Genomic DNA, 21,849 nt, shown 5'->3' with positions numbered 1-21,849 from the left:
GTGGAACATGAGACACTCGTGCAACAGTCACAAGATGTCTAAAATGCCTGGAACTAGAATCTTAGGGCAGGACAATGAGGTGGAGTTGAGAATGCATGGCTGAAACTGATTGAATCTTTTATGTAAGCATAACTCAGCAAACATCCAAGGAAAGCACCAGTGGGAGAAAACCCTGAGAAACCTGCACAAAAACATATCATCTTGACAATTCTGAGATTTAAAGACAAAGAAGAGATCTTAAATATGTCACTGTCACACTGGTGATGATTAACCCACTCCATCGCAGAGTGACTCCCTGATGTGTTTAAGATAACCTTTCAATTCTCTCTAATTATTTTCAGGGAAATTCACATTGCTTGCACAGATTAACTAGCACCATCATTTACTGCTCCATCAAAGGCAAAGCTAAGAAACCAAAGACATATTGTGGAATGCTGATGATGTTGTTGGGAGTGTTTGTGGTTTTTTTCTTAAAGGAAAATCATTGATCACACTCATGCATGAAGCAGATCCTGTCTCTGTTATGTATCCTGAAGGATTGAAAAAAATAAACTAAAATAGTTTTCTGTTACATACTGGTAACTTTTTATTGCTATGTCCAAACATATGTTTTGCAGGAGCTCCTTCTGCACCTTTAGGCTATTGCAACTGAGATAAAGGCCATTGGAATGTGGTCTCTCTCTCTTTCAAAATGGAGCAACTGACTTCAGCTTGCTCTCTTGCCTCCAGCTCCACTTCCAGCTACTTGGCTCCTTTCCTGATCCTGCAGAGGACTGTTGTCTGGGATTGTGATCTGTAAGTTTTTCACTTTAAAAGAAATAACCATTTTATAAATCATAATGCTAAACTGGTGTGGGAGATTGTTTGTGACCTACACCTTCATATGTGTTGAAAGCAACCAGGGTGTGGAGGGGGTTCTCAGTGTTCATGTTGCAGAAGCCATGGCAGCAGGAGGAGGAGGCTGCTCCTTCTCTGTAAGAAAATCAGAAAACAGTTGGGGCCAGTGAAAAGATGCCCTGAAACATCAAAAATAGTCTTTTCAGACCCCAATTCTCCAGCTAGGTCTGGGTCTCCACAACCTCCAAAACCTGCTGAGGACCAATTTTTCCGAACCAGAAGGTGGTGTGGGAATATCCCATGCAATCGTAGTGAGTACACCAATCTGTTTTTTAATGTACATCCTTTTGTCCCTCTAGAACAATTTGTATTTCCAATAAAGATAACCTGCTGCCTTTTTGGGGTCCTGGAATTACTCTAAGGTGGTTGTTGGGCATTCTTATATACATTGCTGTGTTATTATGAGCAATTGTTAAGGTGTCAGCAATTGTTTCAGAAATCAACGGCAGTTAGGGTCAAACCTGTGGTTAGCAGTATGACAAAAACTTGGGTTGCCTATAGTTAATCCATGGAAAGATGGATTTGAGTAAGAAAGGGTGGTAGCACACGTTGTGGCAGGTAGACTTACCTTTTCCAATGAACCATTTTGAGATCTTACATCAGGCTTCTCTATTCTCATCTTCTTTGTTTCTTTATCAGATTAGGACAAAAATTAAAACTCAATGTCCTGGATGAGAACACTGAATGAGTTATCTATGTAGGATCACAGTGGGAGAGCTCATGGGAATCTGACTCATTGCACAGGATTGCCAGCCATCACTCTGTGGTCTGCCTAACTCTACCGCACAAGGGTTGTCATGCTTGCTCCTCTGTTTCTTCTCATATGGTCTCCATCTACAGAGAAGTCAGAAAAATCCACCCCTGAGAGGACAAGTTCTTTACAAATTAAAGTTTCTAGAACACAAGAGAAATAGAAGATTTATCTGGGCATGCTGTTGACAGAATACAGAAGGAAATTGAAGACGGGATTCAAGAAAATAGAGACATGGGAGAATGGATGAATTCAATCATTCATTGGATAAGTGAATGAACCAATGAATGAGATGGCTAGTAGGATAAAATGTGCTGCATGCCCTCTGAAAGTCAGTCCAAATTAAGGCTAGATAAGGTTATCCACTAAGGAGGAAGCTTAGTCCATTTTGCCTTCTTTGTGCTCTAGACCTACCCAGGAGAGTGACAATGAAGTTGAGGAGAAGAAGGGGCAAAGGTTTACCAGCATGCCCTGGTACATGTTCTCACAAACATTGTAGCCAAATCACCTGACCTGGGAGAGTTGATCTCCCTGCTGGACCCTGACTGGTAGTTTGACACCTCGATCCTTACTAATGAAGTTTGTGAAGATGAAGGAACCAAAACTGTCCCGGTACAAGATGGCAGGATCCTTGCATGATGGGAGACATGCATCAATATCATACTGGTATTTTGTGGTCAGAAGGGTTTGTGCGGTCTTTGCCACATTCCAACTAACATCACAGATTCCCTAGGTAACTGATTTTATGGAGCTCAGTGCATTCATCATATATGTGCATGTCACACATCAATGTGCATCAATGTGTACATGTTTAGCCTGGGTGCAGGTGAGTGTGTTCATAAGTTTTATAGCCCAAGTCCCACAGAACATGATCAATGACAAGGGAACTGTGATTTACAGTTAAGGCAGGCCAATTGTTTAAATGAACTCACAGGGGTTGAATGGCATGCATAAGACCTGTGAGAGTTCAAGGCAAACAGAATCCAGGCATGACAAAATAGGTGTCAGACAGAATCCCGGCAAAAGTAAGTAGGTAGCATGAGGTCCAACCCATTGCAGAGTAGCCGCTGAGAGGAAACACTTTTCTCTAGGCAGGAGAATCCTGGTCACTCAACATGCTCCAGTGGAGATAATATACCCAGTGACTTCCAGATGGTATGAATTAAACCATTAATCAAATGGAACCTATTTTCTTTTCTTCTCAGTATACATTAGTGACCCTTCATGATCATTCTACTCTGTATCCTCTTACGCCCCAACATCTCAATGTCACATCTTTCCATATGACATACTTTTCCCTCATGCTTTATCCCTCCCTGAGATCCTATGTCTTTTTGGCCCCTCTCCTCAGATTCTTAAACAGCCACCTTGTTCTCTTTCCCACACTGCATCTGCTGTCATCCTTTCCTCTCCAAGGGGAAAAGACTATACGTCCTATTTTGTTTTGAGGCATGTCTTTCTGTGATATCCCATCCACCAGACACTTCATCATTGACCAAGCAATAGAACATGTTCACAAATTTTTATTTTTAGAACAAAAAAATTCCATTGGGAAAGATACCAGGATTAATAGAAGACCTGAGGTATTTCTGAAAAAAATAATTCCCCAAACACAGTTTTAAGTCTGACACCCAAAATTTGTGAATTTCACTTTAACAGATCTTCATCAAATCATAGACATAGATATGGAAGTCATTATCAAACTTGATAAAATACACTGAATGTTTGGTGGGAACTAGGTAAATAATTTTACTTATCTTTTGGGTTCAGTCTTTTTTGTTGTGCTGCACACTTTTGCCTGCCAAGGAGTCCCTGCCTCATTGCAAATTCACCCCTATTGGAAGACATCCTGGCATAATGTGGAGGTTGCTTTCAATGTAGTCATCTAGATGGTGGTAAAGTTACAGAACTGGATCTTTCTCGTAGGTAATGTAGAAACAGGTCTTCATGGTCTGTACCTCATCTGGGACCACCCCATTCCACTGCTCCATAAAGCCTGGCATGATGTGGAGGTTGCCTTCAAGGTAGTCAACCAGGAGGTGATAAATGTGCAAGACCGGATCGTTCTTGTAGGTAATATGGAACCAGGTCTTCATGATTGGCACCTCCTCTAGGACCCTTCCAGTGACCCTTAGAGCCATTTGTGCCCTCAAATGTATGTTTCACTGCTCTGCCAACTATGGTGTTTGTGAGATGAGTGTCTGTCTCCTGAGGAAATGGCACGTTGTTAGGCAGGAACTTAAGGTTTAAAATCCTTTCATCACTGTGAAGCTCCAATCCATAGACACAATCAATCCCATCATACTTCAACAAATAGAGAGCAGATTTGTTGGAAGTTGATCTAGAATGATGGCTTTCCACTCTGTGACTCATTCATTTGTTTCCTTCCAGCCATGAGAAATTCTGTGGCCGACAATATTCTCCAGGGCCTCAAAAGGCCTACTCAGTTTTGCTTCTGGAGAGATGACCCATTCCTCTTCTGGAGAGGTGGCATGCAACTCATACTAAGAGGCATCTCCATCATGGCTGTATACTTACTGAGATAGGCCACTGACCTCCTGTTCCGCTGTCTCTTGGCTATCTTTCTGTGCTTGGGCTTCATAGCTGCACACTCTCTAGGTTGAAAGAACTCTTCTGTTTAATTCAGAAACAAAGTCAAGGCCTCTACCATGAGTGCCTGCAAGGATAAGAAGAGGAGACTGTGAGGTCAAGACTCTTTTCTGGAAGAACTTTGGGGCAGTAGACAAAGATAGTGTTGAACAGGTTTGGATACCTAAATATATTTTTCTCTTAAGAGATGAATAGGACAATTAGCAAGCTTTTCTCTACTGCCCAGAGACAATTTCCTGCTGCCCAAAGGCAAATGACCTCTGCTGAGAATCCTACTTTCCGACTGACTAAGTCAATGAGAGGAGAAGGTATGCCTATCCCCAATATGAGTAAGAAAAATCTGAACAGATAACAAAGATTTCGAAGGATAGCCACACCTCTCCTTTGACATCAAGCTAATAGTTAGGTGGCTGAATCCAAGACAGCCTGCCCCAGTCATGGCACTCCAGTCCACTGGCTCTCTGTATTGTGTCTTCTGATCCAGATCTATGTATATAACATAAAGCAATTCTGTGTCCTTATTTTGGAAGTGAGTACTGTGAAACCAACTTCAACCTGAAAGACTCATTAGTCTGGGCAACAGCAGCTATTTAGCAATAATTAGTATCTTTTAAAACACCTATGGACAAAGAGGAACTTTGTCTTTTTTTTCTATCTGAATTGGACAAAGAGGAGCTTTGTCATTTTTTTTCTATCTGAATATTATTATTTTTATATTTATTTATTTAGTTAGTTTTATTCTTTTTTAATTAAAATTTCCACCTGTTCCCAGTTTCCAATTTCCCTCCCCATCCTCCCACATATTGCCCCCTCTCTCCACTCCCCTCCACCATCCCTTCTCTTCTTTCCCCACACTCCATTCCCCTTCCCTCTCTATACTGAAGAGCAGTCCAAATTCCCTGCCCTGCGGGTAGACCAAGGTTCTCCCACTTCTATCTAGGTCCAGGAAGGTGAGCATCCAAACTGAATAAGCTCCCACCGAGCCAGTTTATGTATTAGGATTGAAACCTAGTGCCATTGTCCTTGGCTTCTCATCAGTCTTCATTGTCCACCATCATCGGAGAGTCCAGTTTCAACCCTTGCTTATTCAGTCCCAGTCCAGCTGGACTTGGTGGGCTCCCAATAGGTCAGTTCCACTGTCACAGTGGGTGGGTGCACCCCTCATGGTGCTGACTTCAATGCTCATCTTCTCCCTCCTTCTGCTCCTCATTTGGACCTTAAGAGCTCAGACCTTTGCCCCAATTTGGGTGTCTGTCGCTATCTTGGTCCATCGCCAAATGAAGGTTCAAAGGTGATATGCAAGATATTCATTAGTATAGCATAGGGTCCTTTCAGGTTCCCTCTCCTCAGTTGCCCAAGGTACCAGCTGGAGACATCTCCCTGGACACCTGCGAGCCCCTCTAGAGTCAAGTCTCTTGCCAATCCTAAGATGGCTCCCTTAGTTAGGATATATACTTCGCTGTACCCATATCCATCTTTCCTATATCCCAAACATCCCATTCCGCCTAGCTCCTCCCATCCTCCCCTTCTCACGTTTCTCACCCCATTTCCCCTTACCCCGATGCCACCTCATCTGCAAGTTCCTAGTTTTTGCCTGGCAATCTTGCCTACTTCCCCTATCCAGGCAGATGACTATACTTTTTTCTTTGGGTTCACTTTCTTATTTAGCTTCTCTAGGATCACAAATTATATGCTCAATGTCCTTTATTTATGGCTAGAAACCAATTATGAGTGAGTACAACCCATATTCCTCATTTTGGGACTGGGATACCTCACTCAGGATAGTGTTTTCTATTTTCATCCATTTGCATGCAAAATTCGAGAAGTCATTGTTTTTTAACTCTGAGTAATACTCTAATATGTATATATTCCACACTTTCTTCATCCATTCCTCCGCTGAAGGACATCTAGGTTGTTTCCAGGTTCTGGCTATTACAAACAATGCTGCTATGAACATAGTTGAACAGATACATTTGTCAGATGATCTCCTGTACCCATATATTAGAGTACTTACCACATTTTCTTCTATCAGGTTCAGTGTGTTCAGTATGATATTGTGGTCTTTAAGCCATTTGGACTTGAGTTTTGTGCATGGTGATATATATGGATCTATTTCCATTCTTCTACTGGTTGACAACAAGTTCTGCCTGCACCATTTGTTGAAGATGCTCTCTTTTTCCCATTGAACACTTTTAGCTCCTTTATCAAAAATCAGGTGTTTATATGTTTGTCGGTTAAAATCAGGGTCTTTAACTGGTTCCATTGATCGACTTCTCTGTTTTTATGCCAATACCAAGTTGTTTTCAATAGGGAAACTCAGTAATAGAGTTTGAAGTCAGGGATGATAATGCGTACAGATGATCCTTTATTATATAAGATTGTTTTGGCTATCCTGGTTTTTTTTTTTCATATAAAGTTGATTAATGTCCTCTCAAGATCTGTGAAGAATTTTGATGGGATTTTAATGGGGATTGCATTGATCAATAAATTGCCCTTGGTAGAATTGCCATTTTTACTATGTTGATCCTCCCAATCCAAGAGCAAGGAAGATCCTTCCATTTTCTGGTATCCTCCTCAATTTCTTTCCTCAAAGACTTAAACCTCTTGTCAAATCCTTCACTTCCATGGTTAGAGTTACCCCAAGATATTTTATGCTTTTTGGCGCTATCATGAAGGGTGATGCTTCTCTGATTTCCCTCTCTGCTCCCTTATCTTTTGTGTTTTGGAGGGCAAGTGATATATTGTAATTATCTTATATCCTGCCACGCTACGGAAGGTGTTTATCAGCTGTAGGAGTTCTTTGCTGGAGTTTTTAGGGTCGCTTATGTACACTATCATATTGTCTGCAAATAATGAAAGTTTAACTTCTTCCTTTCCAATTTGAATCCCTTTGATCCCCTTATGTTGTCTTATTGCTATTGCTAGAATTTCAAGAACTATATTAAAGAGGTATGTAGAGAGTGGTCAACCTTGTCATATTCCTGATTTTAGTTGAACAGCTTTGAGTTTCTCATCATTTAATTTGATGTTAGCTGTCACCTTGCTATAAATAGCTTTTATTATAGTTAGATACAACCCTTGTATCCCTAATCTCTCTAAGACCTTTATCATAAAGGGATGTTAAATTTTGTCAAATGCTTTTTCAGCATCTAATGAAATGATCATATGGTTTTTTTCTTTCAGTTTATTTATATGATTACATTGATAGATTTTTGTATGTTGAACCAGACCTGCATGTCTGGGATTAAGCCTACTTGACCATAATGGATAATTTTTCTAATATGTTCTTGGATTCGGTTTGCCAGTATTTTATTGAGTATTTTTGCATCGATGTTCATGAGTGAGATTGGCCTGTAGTACTCTTTTTTGTTTTTTTCTTTGTGTGGTTTTGGTATCAGCATAACTGCAGCTTCATAAAAGGAATTTGGCAGTGACTTCTCTGTTTTTATATTGTGAAATACCTTAAGGAGTATAGGTATTATGTCTTGGAAGTTCTGGTAGAATTCTGCCTTGAAGCTGTCTGGATCTAGGCTTTTTTTGTTGGGAGGTTTTTTATAACAACTTCTAATTCTTCAGGACTAATGGGTCTATTTAGATTGTTCACCTGGTCCTGGTTTAACTTTGGTATATGGTACTTATATAAGAAACTGTCCATTTCTTTTACATTTTCGAATTTTGTGGCATACAGGCTTTTGTAGTAAGATCTAATGATTCTCTGAATTTCCTCTGTGTCTGTGGTTATGTTTCCCTTTTCTTTTCTGATCTTGTTAATTTGCGTATTCTCTCTGCGCCATATGATTAGTTTGGATAGGGGTTTTCAATGTTGTTGATTTTCTCCAAGAACCAGCTTTTTGTTTCATTGATTCTTTTGATTTTTTTCTGTGTTTCTATTTTGTTGATTTCAGCCCCCAGTTTGATTAATTCCAGTCTTCTACTTCTCCTAGGTGTGTCTGCTTCTTCATTTTTTTCTAGAGCTTTTAGATAAGCTATTAACTCTCCAATGTGTTCATTCTCCGTTTTCTTTAAGTGGGCACTTAATGCTATGAACTTTCCTCTTAGCACTGCTTTCAAAGTGTCCCATATGTTGGAGTATATTGAGTCTTTGTTTTCATTGAATTCAAGAAGACTTTAATTTCTTTATTTCTTCCTTGATCCAGGAGTGGTTCAGTAGTTGACTGTCCAGTTTCCATGAGTTCGTATGCTTTCTTGTGGTAGCATTGTTGTTGAATTCTAACTTTAATCCATGATGATCTGATAAGACACAGGTGGTTACTAATAATTTTTTGTAACTGTGTAAGTTTGCTTTGTTACAGAGTATGTGGTCTTTTTTTGAGAAGGTTCCATGAGCTGCAAAGAAGAAGGTATATTCTTTTCTATTTGGGTGGAATGTTCTATAGATGTCTGTTAAGTATATTTGATTCATTACCTCCCTTAATCCTCTTATTTGTCTGTTAGGTTTCTGTCTTATGGTCCTGTCCATTGGTTAGAGAGGAGTGTTGAAATCTCTTACTATTAGTGTGTGTAGTTTGATGACTGCTTTGAGTTTTAATAATGTTTCTTTTACATACGTGGGTGCTTTTTATTAGGGGGATAGGTATTGATGATTGAGACTTCATCCTGATGAATGTTCCTGTTATGAGTAAAAAATGTCCCTCTCCATCTCTTCTGATTGATTTTAGTTGGAAGTCAACTTTGTTAGAAATTAGTATAGCCACACCTGCTACTTTCTTAGGTGCGTTTGCTTGATAAACATTTTCCCAGCACTTCACTCTGAGTAGGTGTCTATCTTTGTGGTTGAGGTGTGTTTCTTGTAAACAGCAGAATGTTGGATCCTGTTTTCATATCCAAACTCTTAGCCTGTGCCTCTTTATAGGTGAGTTGAGTCCATTGATATTAAGTGATATTAATGACTAGTGGTTGTTAACTCCGGTCATTTTCTTTCTTTCTTTCTTTCCTTCTTTCTTTCTTTCTTTCTTCCTTTTTTTCTTTCTTTCTTATTTTTTTTGTAGAAGAGTTTGTGTGTTTCCCTTCTTCAAGTTGTGCTGGTGAAGGGTCATTAGATGTCTGGGTTATTGTGGGCATTGTTGGACTCCTTGGGTTGTGATTTTCTTTCAATTACTTTCCGTAAGGCTGGATTTGAGCTTAGGTATTGTTTAAATTTGTTTTTATCCTGGAAGATTTTGTTTTCTCCGTTTATAGTGAGCGAAAGCTTAGTTGGGTATAGTAGTCTGGGCTTGTATCCATCCATGATCTCTTAGTTTCTTCAGTACATCTCTCCATGACCTTCTGGCTTTTATGATTTCCATAGAGAAGTCAGGTGTCAGTCTGATAGGTTTCCTATATAGGTAACTTGATCTTTTTCCTTTTCAGCTCTTAATATTATTTTTTTATTCTGTATGTTTTGTGTTTTGATTATTATATGATGAGGAGATTTTTTTGATTCAGTCTATTCAGTGTTCTGTATGCTTCTTGGACCTTCAAAGGAATATCTTTCTTAAGGTTGGGAATGTTTTTTTCTATAATTTTATTAAAAATATTTTCTGGACCCTTGAGCTGTACTTCTTCTCCTTCTTTTATCCCTATTATTCTTAGGTTTGGTCTTTTTATTGTGTCTCAGATTTCCTGAACATTTTGTGATGAGAATTTGTATTGGTTTTGCTGTTTTCTTTGATCAGTGTGTTTATTTTCTCTATGGTACCTTCAGTGTCTGAGATTCTTTCTTCTATCTCTTGTAATCTGTTGGTAGTACTTGTCTGTGTAGTTCCTGTTCTTTTATCCAAATTTTCCATCTCCATCCTTCCCTCGGTTTGTGTTTTCTTTATTATTTCCACTTGATTCCTCAAGTCTTGAACTGTTTTCCTTGTGTGTTTGATTGCATTTTCTTGTTTCTCTTGGTTTTTATGGGTATCTTTGAAAGATTTATTCATTTCCTCTACCTTTTTGTTTGTAATCTCTAATTGATTATGGCAGTTTTTCACCTCCTATTTGAGGTTCTCTATTATTTTCATATAATTCACTTTTGAGTCAAATTCTTCTAATTCTTCTGGAATAGGGTGTACAATTCTTCTTATTTCAGGATTCCTGGATTCTGGTGATGTCACATTGCCTTTCTCATTGTTGGAGGAATCCTTGCATTGGTGCCTGCCCATCTCTTCCTTCAAATGCAGCCAGGAGAGGCCTTTTGTCTTGGTCCAGTCTTTGCTGTGACTGACTCCCTTGGTGTATCTCCTCAGTTTAGGGGCAGGAACCATTCCCTTCCAGATGGACTCCTCAACACCAAAACATGGACGCCTGGTAGTCCAATGACCGGCAGACAAAAGGGTGAATGTGGGGGGTAGGGCAGGGTCGATTAGAACACAGGCAACCCAGCAGCACAAGCTGGAGGTGCCGGCGCTCCCTTTCGAGGGTGAGTGCTAGTGAGGCACTCACTGCTCTGGGTGAGTAGCCTTGGTGTAGGAACAGGAAGCTGATCCTCAGAAAAGGACCTTGCAGACAAGACAGGCTTGGTGGGGGTGTGCTTGTGTAGTAAAGAATGCATTGCAGCAGGAGCTGGCGGAGGGGCGTTTGTGGTCTCTTCCGGGAGAGTCCATCCCTGGATAGCACAAACTCACCCACCCAGATGGAACATCTCAGCACCTATACAGGGACACCTGGGAGCTCAATGAGCCAGGACAATGGGAAGAACAAGGCATCCAGTGCGGGTCCACAGAGCACAGCAGACCCTATAACCACAGCAGCAGGGGCCTGCGCTCCCTCACAGGGACTTGAGGACTGCCTGATAGTCAGGCACTCACTGCTCTGGGTGGCTAAACCCTGCTTCTTGTTAACACGGAAATAAATCTTCGTGGTCACTGAAGCATGGGGACAGGGTGGTTGCTGTCGAGATTTGTCATTTTAGTGGATTGATGAATTTGATATTGTTAGCAAAGATAAAGTGGGTAGAATAGCTGGCATTCACCATCCCCACAGCTATCAAATATTGGAGCTGGTAACAACATAAATGGTGGACTCCCAGGAGATTTGGAGGATAACTTTCTGATACTACAGAGGTCTTAGTTGCATTGTAAACATATTTACCAAAGAAAATGTCCTATCTCTCCAGATTCCATCTTCTGGAAATGTTCAGGTGCCAAAAGCCTGTTGAACAGTTGTGGAGCCCAGGAGCTGAACTGTCCTCCTCTGCCACTGTGAGGATAATAAACGCACCTTCATAGAAGACTAGTGCTCTGAGTGGAACAGAGTTGCTACCACAAACCATGGTTTTGTGACATCATCAAGGCTCTACTTATGTCAGAAAACCCCTCACAGCCTTGTTACTTCCATATTTACTCACAGAAACATACAGCATACAGTTCAATCAAAGATGTATACAGCCCCCTGGAGACCCAATATAAAGCCCACACTCAACTTCCCAATTACTTGAGTCACACTCTTGTGCAAGCAATTCAATCCCTGTATTTTTTTTTCAGAAAAAGTCTTTGGTGTCTGAGTCAACAACTCACATGAATTTTTTTTCCTTAGCTCCCATCTCTACATTGGTTTTCTCCTATTGAATTTTTATTACTTCATAAAAAATAAGTTTCAAATTTTCACTTCATTTCTTCCTCCCACTAACTTCTCACTCAACAACTAAACCTCTCCACTCCAACTCCATTTCTAATAGAGGGGCAGGTACCTTGATCTGTGGGAATTCAGGTATGCATCCACATATAATAGGATCACATAAAGCCTGTATGTGCAGTACAGACAAATTCCAGTTCCATTATCATTGGGTTTTCAGTCTGTCCTAATTGTCAGCCACATTCAGAGCTTCCACTTTGATCCCATGGTCTGTCATTTCAAGCCCAGGTGGTTTTGTTGAGCACCCATTAAGTCAGGCACAGTGTCTCAGTGGGTGGATCAAGCCATTGTATTCCTGACTTCTTTGCTCTTAATTTCCCCCCTTCTGCTCTTCAACTGGATCTTGGAAGCTCAGTCTAGTTTTCTGATGTGGGTCCCTTTCTTTATCTCCATCTTTTGCCGAACAAAACTTCTATGGTGATATTCAAGATAGTCATCAGTCTGGTTATGGGATAAGGCACCCAAAGAGCCTAGGGACATGGTAGAATGCAGGCACCCACTGCTCACTTGCCCAAGGTCTTAATTGGGGTCAGCACATGGCCTTCTTGGAAATACTCTAGAGATAAGCCTCTTGCCAACCCAGAATGGCCCCTAAGTTGAGCTATCATCAGTGTGTGTGCATTAACTTGTATGGGTGTTTTATCTCACACACACACAAAAAAAAAACAGAAGGATTGTAATACTGAGATTTCTTCTTATCTTGAGAAGAATATTTGCTACAGAAACACAGTCACGGTAGTACTGAGAGTGTAGGCTGTCTTAGCATGGAAAAGTAACTGGAGGAAACCACTAGTACTTAGGCTCAGTGGCCCAGGAAAGATGGTTAAGGAAAGTCAATGAACTCAGGGATGGAAGATAAAACTCACACTAAGTAACATCCCAAATCATTTAGGCAGAACATGAGACACCCGTGCAACAGTCACAAGATGTCTAAAATGCCTGGAACTAGAATCTAAGGGCAGGACAATGAGGTGGAGCTGAGAGTGCATGGCAAAAACTGATTGAATCCGTTATGTAAACATAACTTAGCTAACATTCAAGGAAACCACCAGTGGGAGAAAATCCTGAGAAATCTACATGAAAACATGCCATGTTGACAATTCTGAGTTTTAAAGACAAAGGAGAGATCATAAACATATCACTGTCAAACTGTTGATGATTAACCAACTCCATCGCAGAGTGATTCCCTGATGTGTTTAATATAATCTGTAAATTCTGTCTATATATTTACAGGGAAATTCACATTAGTGACAATGTCCTTTACTTTACAGAAGCTTCTCATATTCTGGAGGTTCCATTTGTTCAATGTTGCCCTTAATGTCTGTTCTTCTGTGGTTATAATATATGGAGTGGTCTACTGTGCCCATATGTTGTAGAGTACATAACACTTTCTCTTCAGTGTGTTCTCACTGATATTGAGGTCTTCAATAATATGTGATTGTGAATTGTACGCTGTTTTTTGTTTGCCTTATATCAAAAAGTCACTTATGTGTGAATTTATGTGATATTTATCTTTCTGGGTCTGGGTTACCTTGCTCAATATGGTGTTTTCTAGATCTATTCATTTGCCCACAAATTAGGTATTTTCCTAGTTCTGGCTTTGACAAATAATGCTGCTATTAACATAATTGAGCAGCTTTAGTAACCTGGCAGGATACTAGATTATATCCAAAAAAATCAGTAGAACTCCTATATATGGAGGATAAAGAAGCAGAGACGGGTTTCAGAGAAGCATCACCTTTCACGATAGCCAAAAATAGCATAAAATATCTTGGGTAACTCTGACCACGGAAGTGAGAGACCTATTTCACAAGAACTTTAAGTCTTTGAATAAAAGAAATTGAAGAGGATACCAGAAAATGGAAGTATCTCCCTTGCTCTTGGATTGGTAGCATCAACACAGTATAAATGTCAATTCTCCTAAAAGAAATCTATAGATTCAATGCAATCCTCATCAAAATCTCATCAAAATTCTTCACAGACCATGAGAGGACAATAATCAACTTTATATGGAAAAGCAAAAAAACCCAGGGTTGCCAAAACAATCTCATACAATAAAGGAACATTTGGAGGCATTACTGAAATATGTCTTTTAAAGTCACTTCTATTTTCATTTTCAAATGATAAGATGTTTTATATTATGCAATCAATCAATAATTTTCAAGATCATAAAACTCTTACAATAGAAGGAAAAAAAGCATTAGTCTTGCGTATGTTCACAGTGGCAACTCTCAGATAAAAATTATAAAAAAGCTTATATCTACACACTGAGATACCAGAACTAAAGTCCAGAAAACAATTCTTATCAAGCTCTCCACCCCAAGATATCTGATGTGCTGGATCAAATTAAACTATTGATTTTTCAGTTCAAACTGATTTATTTTATTTATTTAAAATTACCACTTCCTCCCATTTCCTTGCCCCTCTGCCCAGGGCCATTGTCATTTGCTTCTCAGTCAGCCCTCATTGTCAGCCACATTCAGAGAGACTGGTTTGATCACATGCTCCATCAATCACTGTCCAGCTGTCTTTGGTGGGCTCCCATTAGATGAGCCCAACAGTCTCAATGAGGGGCACGCTCCTCAAGGTCCTGACTTCCTTGCTCATGGTCTGCCTTCTTCTGCTCCTCATTTGGACTTTGTGAGCTCAGTCCAGTGCTCCATGTGGATCTCTGTCTCTATCTCCATCCATCGCCAGATGAAGGTTCTATGGTGATATGCCAAATATTCATCAGTGTGGATATAGGATAAGGCCAGTTCAGGAGACCTCACCTCAGCTGTCCAAAGAACAAGCAGGGGAAATCTGCTTGGACCAGCCATCCCCTTTTATTCAAGTCACTTTCAAACCCTAAAATGGCTCTAATTATCTTCTTCACTGCTCCCATATCCACCCATCCTCCATTCCAACCATTCCATTCCCCAACGTTCTTTCCAAATTTTCCTTCTCTGTTCTCTCTCCCCATGACCCCTTACACCCACACAAACACCATCCCCAAGTTCCAAATTTTTACCTCACAATCTTGTCTACTTCCATTTCCAGGAGGATAACTATATGTTTTTCTTTGGGTTTAACTTCTTATTTAGTTTCTCTATGATTGATCATGAATTATAGGCTCAATATCCTATATTTAAGGCCAGAATCCTCTTATTAGTGAGTAAATACCATATTCATCTTCTTAGGTCTGGGTTACCTCACTCAGGGTAAGGTTTTCTATTTCCATCAATATGCATGCAAAATTAAAGATATTGTTTTTTTAACCATTAGTAGAACTATAATGTGTATATGTTCCATGCTTTCTTTATCCATTCTTCTATTGAGGCACATCTAGGTTGTTTTCCATTACAGGATATTATCAATAATGTTCTAAAAGAAAAAAAATCTTGGGTTTATTCCCATGAGTAGGATTGCTGGTACATAAGGTAGGTCGATCCCAAAATTCCTGAGAAACAGCCACACTGATTTCCAAAGTGGTTGCACAAGTTTTCACTTCCACCAGCAATGGATGAGTGTTCTCCTTACTGCACATCCTCTCCAGCAAAGGCTATTATTTATGTTTTTCATTTTAGCCATACTGACTGGTATAAAATAGTATCTCAAAGTTGTTTTGACTTGCATTTTCCTAATTGCTAAGGAGATTGAGCTTGACCTAAGTGTCTTTTGGCCATTTGAACGTCTTCTGTTGAGAATTCTCTGTTCAGTTCACTGCCCCATTTTTAAATGATTTTTTTAAAAGAATTTTAAAGTCTAGTTTCTTGAGTTCTTTATATATTTTGGAGATCAGACCTTTTTTTGTTGCTTGGTTTGTGGAAATCCTCTCCCAGTCAATAGGTTGCCATTTTGTCTTAATAACAGTGTCCTCTTCTGTATAGAAAAGGTGATACCATTTATTCATTATTGCCTTTACTGTCTGTGCTACTGGGGTTATATGTAGGAAGTGGTCTCCTGTGCCCATGCGTTGAGGAGTACATCCCACTTTTTCTTCTATCAGGTTCAGTGTGGTCAGATTAATATTGATGTATTTAATCCATTTGGACATGAGTTTTGTGCATGGGATAGATATGGATCTATTTTTATTCTTCTACATGTTGACAACCAGTTATGCCAGCACCATTTGTTGAAAATGGTTTCTATCTTCCATCATATACTTTTAGAATCTTTGTCCAAAATCAGGTATTCATAGGTTTGTTGGTTAATATCCTTCTCTTCAATTCCATTGGTCGACTTCTCTAGTTTTATGCCAGTACCAAGCTGTTTTCAATACTGAAGCTCTGAATTAGAGTTGGTATTTATGGATGGTAATGCCTCCAGAAGTTCCTTTGTATAATACTGTTATGGCTATCCTGCTTCATTTTTTTCATATAAAGTTGATGATTGTTCTCTCAAGGTATGTTGTCATTTTGTTGAAATTTTATGGGGGATTGCCTTAAATTTATAGAATGCCTTTGATAGAATTGCCATTTTACTATGTTGATCCTACTCATCCAAGAACATGGGAGATACTTCCATTTTCTTGTAATCTCTTCAATATTTTTTCTTCAATGCTTTAACGTTCTTGTCAAATTGATCTCTCACTTTTTGATTAGAGGTACCACACATTACTATTTGCTATTTGTGGCTACTGTAAAAGGTGAAGTTTCTCTAAATTCCCTCCTTGCTTCTCTGTCCTTTGTGTATAAGAGGGCTAATTATTATTTTTCTTTTGAGTTAATTTGGTAACCTGAAACATCACTGAAGGTATTTATCCAAGGTAGGAGTTCTTTGGTAGGGTTTTTTGGGTCAATAATGTACACTATCTCATCATCTGCAAATATCAAAAGTTTAACTTCTTCTTTTCTGATTCAAATCCCCTTGATCTCCTGATGTAGTCTTATTACTATTGCTAAACCTTCAAGAAATATGTTGAAGAGATACGGTGAGAATGTACAGCCTTGTCTTGTTCCTGATTTTAGTGGAATGCTTTGAGTTTCTATATACTTTATTTTATTTTACAGTAGTTGTTGACTTGCTATATATTGCTTTTATTATATTTAGGTACAATCTTTTTAATCCGTAATCCCTCCAAAACCTTTATGATAGAGTGGTGTTGAATTTTGTCAAATTCTTTTTTTGCATTTAGAAATGATCTTATAGCTTTTTCTTTCAGTTTAATTATATGATAGATTACATTGATAGATTTTTGTATGTTGATCCAGGCTTACTTCACTAAGATGAAGCCTATTGATTGTAATGGATAATTTTGTAAATGTGTTCTTGGATTCTGTATGACAGAATTTTATTGAGAATTTTTTTCATCTATGTTAATGAGTGATATTGGTCTGTAATTCTCTTTCATATTTGGGTCTTTCTGTGGTTTTGGAATCAGTATGACTGTCACTTCATAAAAAGAGTTTGGCAATGACTCTTCTGGTTCTATTATGTGAAACACATTAAGGGTATAGATATCATATTTTCTCTGAAGTTCTGATAAAATTCAGCATTGTAACCATCTGGTCCTGAGCTTGATTTGCTTGGGAGCTTTTTCATGACCTCTTCTATTTCCTGATGACTTATAGGTCTATTTAAATTGTTCTCCTGCTCTTGATTTAATTTTGGTAAATGGTACTTATCTAAAAATATGTCAATATCTTTTACATTTTCTAACTTTGTGGCATACAAGCTTTTGTAAAAAGACCTCATGATTCTCTGAATTTCCTCAGTGTCTGTTGTTAAGTCCCCCTTTCATTCCTGATCTTATTAATTTGGGTATTCTCTCTCTATCTTTTGTTTAGTATGAAAAAGTGTTTGTCAATCTTGTTGACTTTTGCAAAGAACCTGCTCATTCTTTCATTGATTCTTTGAATTGTTTGCTCTGTTCCTATTTTGTTGACTTCAGCCTTCTGGTTGATAACTTCTGGGCTTCTAATCCTACAGGGTGAGTGTGCTTTTTTTTCAAAAGTTTTCAGCTAGGCTGTTAAGGCTCTAATGTGAACTTCCTCCACTTTTTAATGTGGCCACTAAAAGCTATGAACTTTCTTCTTAGTACTGCTTATAGTTTCCATAGGTTTATATATGAGGTGTCTTTATTTTCATTGATTAGAAGAAACATTTTAATTTCTTTCTTTATTTCTTCTATGACCCAGTTGTGGTTCAGTAGTTGACTGTTCAGCTTTCATAAGTTTTTAGTCTTTATTGGGGTAGAATTACGGTTAAATTCTAACTTTACTCCATGGTGAACTGATAAGACACAGGAGGATACTAATTTTTCTTTGTATCTGTGAAATTTTGCTTTGTTATCGAGTATTTGGTCAGTTCTCAAGAAGGTTCCATGAGATGCTCAGAATAATGTATATTCTTTTGTCTTTAGGTGGAATGTTCTATAGATGTCTGTTAAGTCCTTTTGATTTTTTACCTCCATTAATTCTATTGTTTCTCATGTCAGTTTCTCTCTGATTGCCCTGTCCTTTAGGGAGAGAGCTGTTTTGAAATCTCCTGTTATTAGTGTGTGTGTTTTGATGTCTGCCTTGAGATCTAATAATTTTTTTTACATAAGTGGGTACTTTTCTATTAGGGACATAGATATTCAGGATTGAGACTTCATCCTGACGAATTGTTCCTGTTATGAGAAAAAAGTGTCCATCACCATCCATTCTGGTTGAACAGTTTTAAGTCAATTTTGTTAGATATTAGTATAGCCACACCCACTTGTTTCTTAGGTCTATTTGATTGAAAAACCGTTTCCCAACACTTTACTCTTTGTAGATATCTGTCTTTTTGGTTGAGGGTTGTTTCTTATAAACCATAGAATGTTGGATCCTGTCTTTGCATCCAATCTCTTAGCCTTTGTCTTTTTTATAGGTGAATTGAACACATTGATATTAAGTGATATTAATGACCAATGGTTGTTATCTCTGGTTATTTTTTTACTCTTTGGTGTTAGAGTTTGTTGTTACCCTTTTTTGGATTGTATTTGTGAAGAGTTGCTAGATGTCTGAGTTATTTGGGCCTTGTTTGATTTCTTCAGTTGTGATTTTCCCTCAATTTCTTTGTGTTATGCTGGCTTTATGGCTACATATTATTTAAATTTGTTTTTGTCCTGGAAAGTTTTGATTTTCCATTGATGGTGAACTAAAGGTTGGCTGGGTATAGTATTCTGGCCTTGCATTCATGGTCTCTTACTTTCTGTAACAATCTATCCAAGAGCTTCCTGCTTTCCGGGTTTCTATAGAGATGTCAGATGAATTCTGAATGGTTTATCTTTATAATTTACTTGACATTTTTCCTTTGCAACTCTTAATATTCTTTCTTTATATTCTATGTTTTGTGTTTTGACTATTATATGGTAAGTGGATTTTTTTTGATTCATTCTATTTGGTAATCTTTATGCTAGTTGAACTTTTATAAGAATATCCTTCTTTAGGTTGGAATATTCTCTTCTATAAGTTTGTTGAATATATTTTCTGGGCCTTTGATCTGTAATTCATCTCCTTCTTCTACCCCTATTATTTTTATGTTGGGTCTCTTTATGGTGTCCCTAGTGTCCTGGATGTTTTGTGATGAGATTTTTTTAGATTTTCTGTTTCTGTTCAACAGTGTTTTTATTTTCTCAATAGTGTTTCAGCATGTGAGATAGTTTCTTCTATCTCTTGTATTCTGTTGGTTATGCTTGCTTGTCTCTGTTGTCTCTGTTTGTTTACCGAGAATTTCCATATCCATATGGCCTTTGGTTATTGTTTTCTTCCTTACCTTCATTTCAGTTTTCAAGTCTTGAACTGTTTCCATTATCTCTTTGATTGTTTTTTCTTGGTTTCCTAGGGTATCTTTACAGAATCTTTTCTTCAAACTTTTTGTTATTATTCTCATCCATTTCTTTAAGGGAGTTTTTCACATCCTGTTTAAGGGACTCTATCATTTTCATAATGTCTATTTTGTCTATTTCTTCTGCATTGGGGGTTACAGTCTTCCTGTTGTACGTTCATTGGATTCTGGTGTAATCATGATTTTCAGGTTGGTGGAGGAGCTCGTCTTCTCATCTCTTCCTTCAATTGCCTTCTGATGGATCTTCTGGTACAAGATAAGAGCCACTTGATGGCCAGGGAAGTCCCAGACTAAAGGACTAGCTTGCTATTTCCAAACTGAGTGAAATAAAGAAAATCCGGCCTGGTTGCACCCAACACACCATCCAAGATCCTCAGCCCCCAAATAGGCTGAGCAAGGGGATATTATGGCCCCACAGAAGGGAATGGGTGCCTGGGAGCAAGCTGGGATGGAATCAGATAAGAGAGGCAGTAACTGGGGAGAGAAGCTCCTGCAGAATGACCACAAAGAATAGGGGGTTTGGGAGTGTCTGTGCTCCATTTCGATGCCATCGGCCGGCCAGTCAGGAGCACACTCAACTCGCTGATGGATTTACTCATACAGGATCAGGACCACCTTCTGTCCAGGGACTTCATAGATAAGAGGACTAGCTTGCTGTTTACAGCACAGAGACGCAAAGAAATCCTTTCTGGTGGCCCCCACCTCCTGATTTTATTTCTTTTTCTATCTAAATCACAAGGCATATGAAAGAATATACAATAATATGGCTTGCTTGAATAGGTAAGCATCATTCATTACTTGAAATCAGAGTTGTTCTCTATTATCATTTGATTGAAACATATCAATACACTCTAGTGAACCTTGAAATGACATCTCAAAGGCAGAGAAGCCTTTCTACGTTGAAGCATACTCAATAAAAACCATAAAATTATGGATAGGGCACAATGGGATGCAGAGAAATGTAACCTTAACTCTGGAGCACATAACTGTGAAAGAAGATTATAGGAAAATGCTTTTTTTCCCTTCATTTTATTCTTTTTTACTTAATGTTTCTGCCTCCACCCCATTTCCTATTCCCTCCCCTCCTTCCACACATTGGACCCTCCCTCTAGGTACTGAAGAGCAGTTCAAATTCCCTGCACTGCGGGAAGTCCAATGTCCTCCCACTTCTATCTAGGTCCAGGAAGGTGAGCATCCAAACAGGCTAGGCTCCCACGAAGCCAATTCATGTATTAGCATCGAAACCTAGTGCCATTGTCCTTTGCTTCTCTTCAGCCTTTTTGGTCTGCCATGTTTAGGGAGTCCAGTTTCATCCCATGCTTATTCAGTGCCAGAGCAGCTGGCCCTGGTGAGCTCCCAATATATCAGGTCCACTGTCACAGTGCTTGTGTGTACCCCTTTGTGGTCCTGACTTCCTTGCTCATGTTCTCTCTCCTTCTGTTCCTCATTTGGAGCTTAAGGGTTCAGTCCTTTGTTCCAAATTGTGTCTCTATCTCGATCTATAGTCAGATGAAGGTTCTAAGGTGATATGCAAGATATTCATCAGTATGTCTATAGGATAGGGTCATTTCAGGTTCGCTTTCCTCAGGTGCTCAAGGCACTAGCTCAGCACTTCTCCTTAGACACCTGGGAGCCCCTCTACATTCAAGTCTCTTGCCAACCCAAAGATGGCTCCCTTAATTAGTGTATGTATGTATATATATATATATATATATATATATATTTCTCTACTCTCATATCCAACCTTCTTATATAGCAAACATCCTATTCCCCCAAGCACCCCCCATCCTCCCCTTCTCACGTTTCTCACCCCATTTCTCCTAAGCCCCATGCCACCTCACCCACAAATTCCCAGCTTTTTCCCGGCAATCTTGTCTACTTTCTCTATCCAGGGGAATGACTATACGTTTTTAGGGGGGTTCATCTTCTTATTTGGCTTCTCTAGGATCACAAATTTTATGCTGAATATCAGTCTGAACACACTGAAACTATAGATGAAAAAGTATGAAAATGCTTTAAACTAAGTATAAAGATCACAAAAATTTGTACCCAATTTGTTCATTTGTGTACATGCACTACTCAAAAAGAACACTGAATATGCCAGACATAGATCTCATGATAGGGAAAAACAAATTTTTAATTTCTTTCTTACTTTAAATCAATCTATTTTATATACT

The 21,849-nt window shown here is 38.8% G+C and overlaps 1 pseudogene; it reads right to left on the bottom strand.

Moving 5' to 3' along the window:
* Positions 1 to 3,315: 3,315 nt before the first annotated feature.
* LOC130868796 (spindlin-2-like) overlaps positions 3,316 to 21,849 on the bottom strand; it is a 30,934-nt pseudogene continuing 12,400 nt past the window's right edge.

This window comes from Chionomys nivalis, chromosome Y (assembly GCF_950005125.1).
Source record: "Chionomys nivalis chromosome Y, mChiNiv1.1, whole genome shotgun sequence".
Classification (NCBI taxonomy): domain Eukaryota; kingdom Metazoa; phylum Chordata; class Mammalia; order Rodentia; family Cricetidae; genus Chionomys; species Chionomys nivalis.
This window is presented reverse-complemented; position numbering and strand designations above follow the sequence as displayed.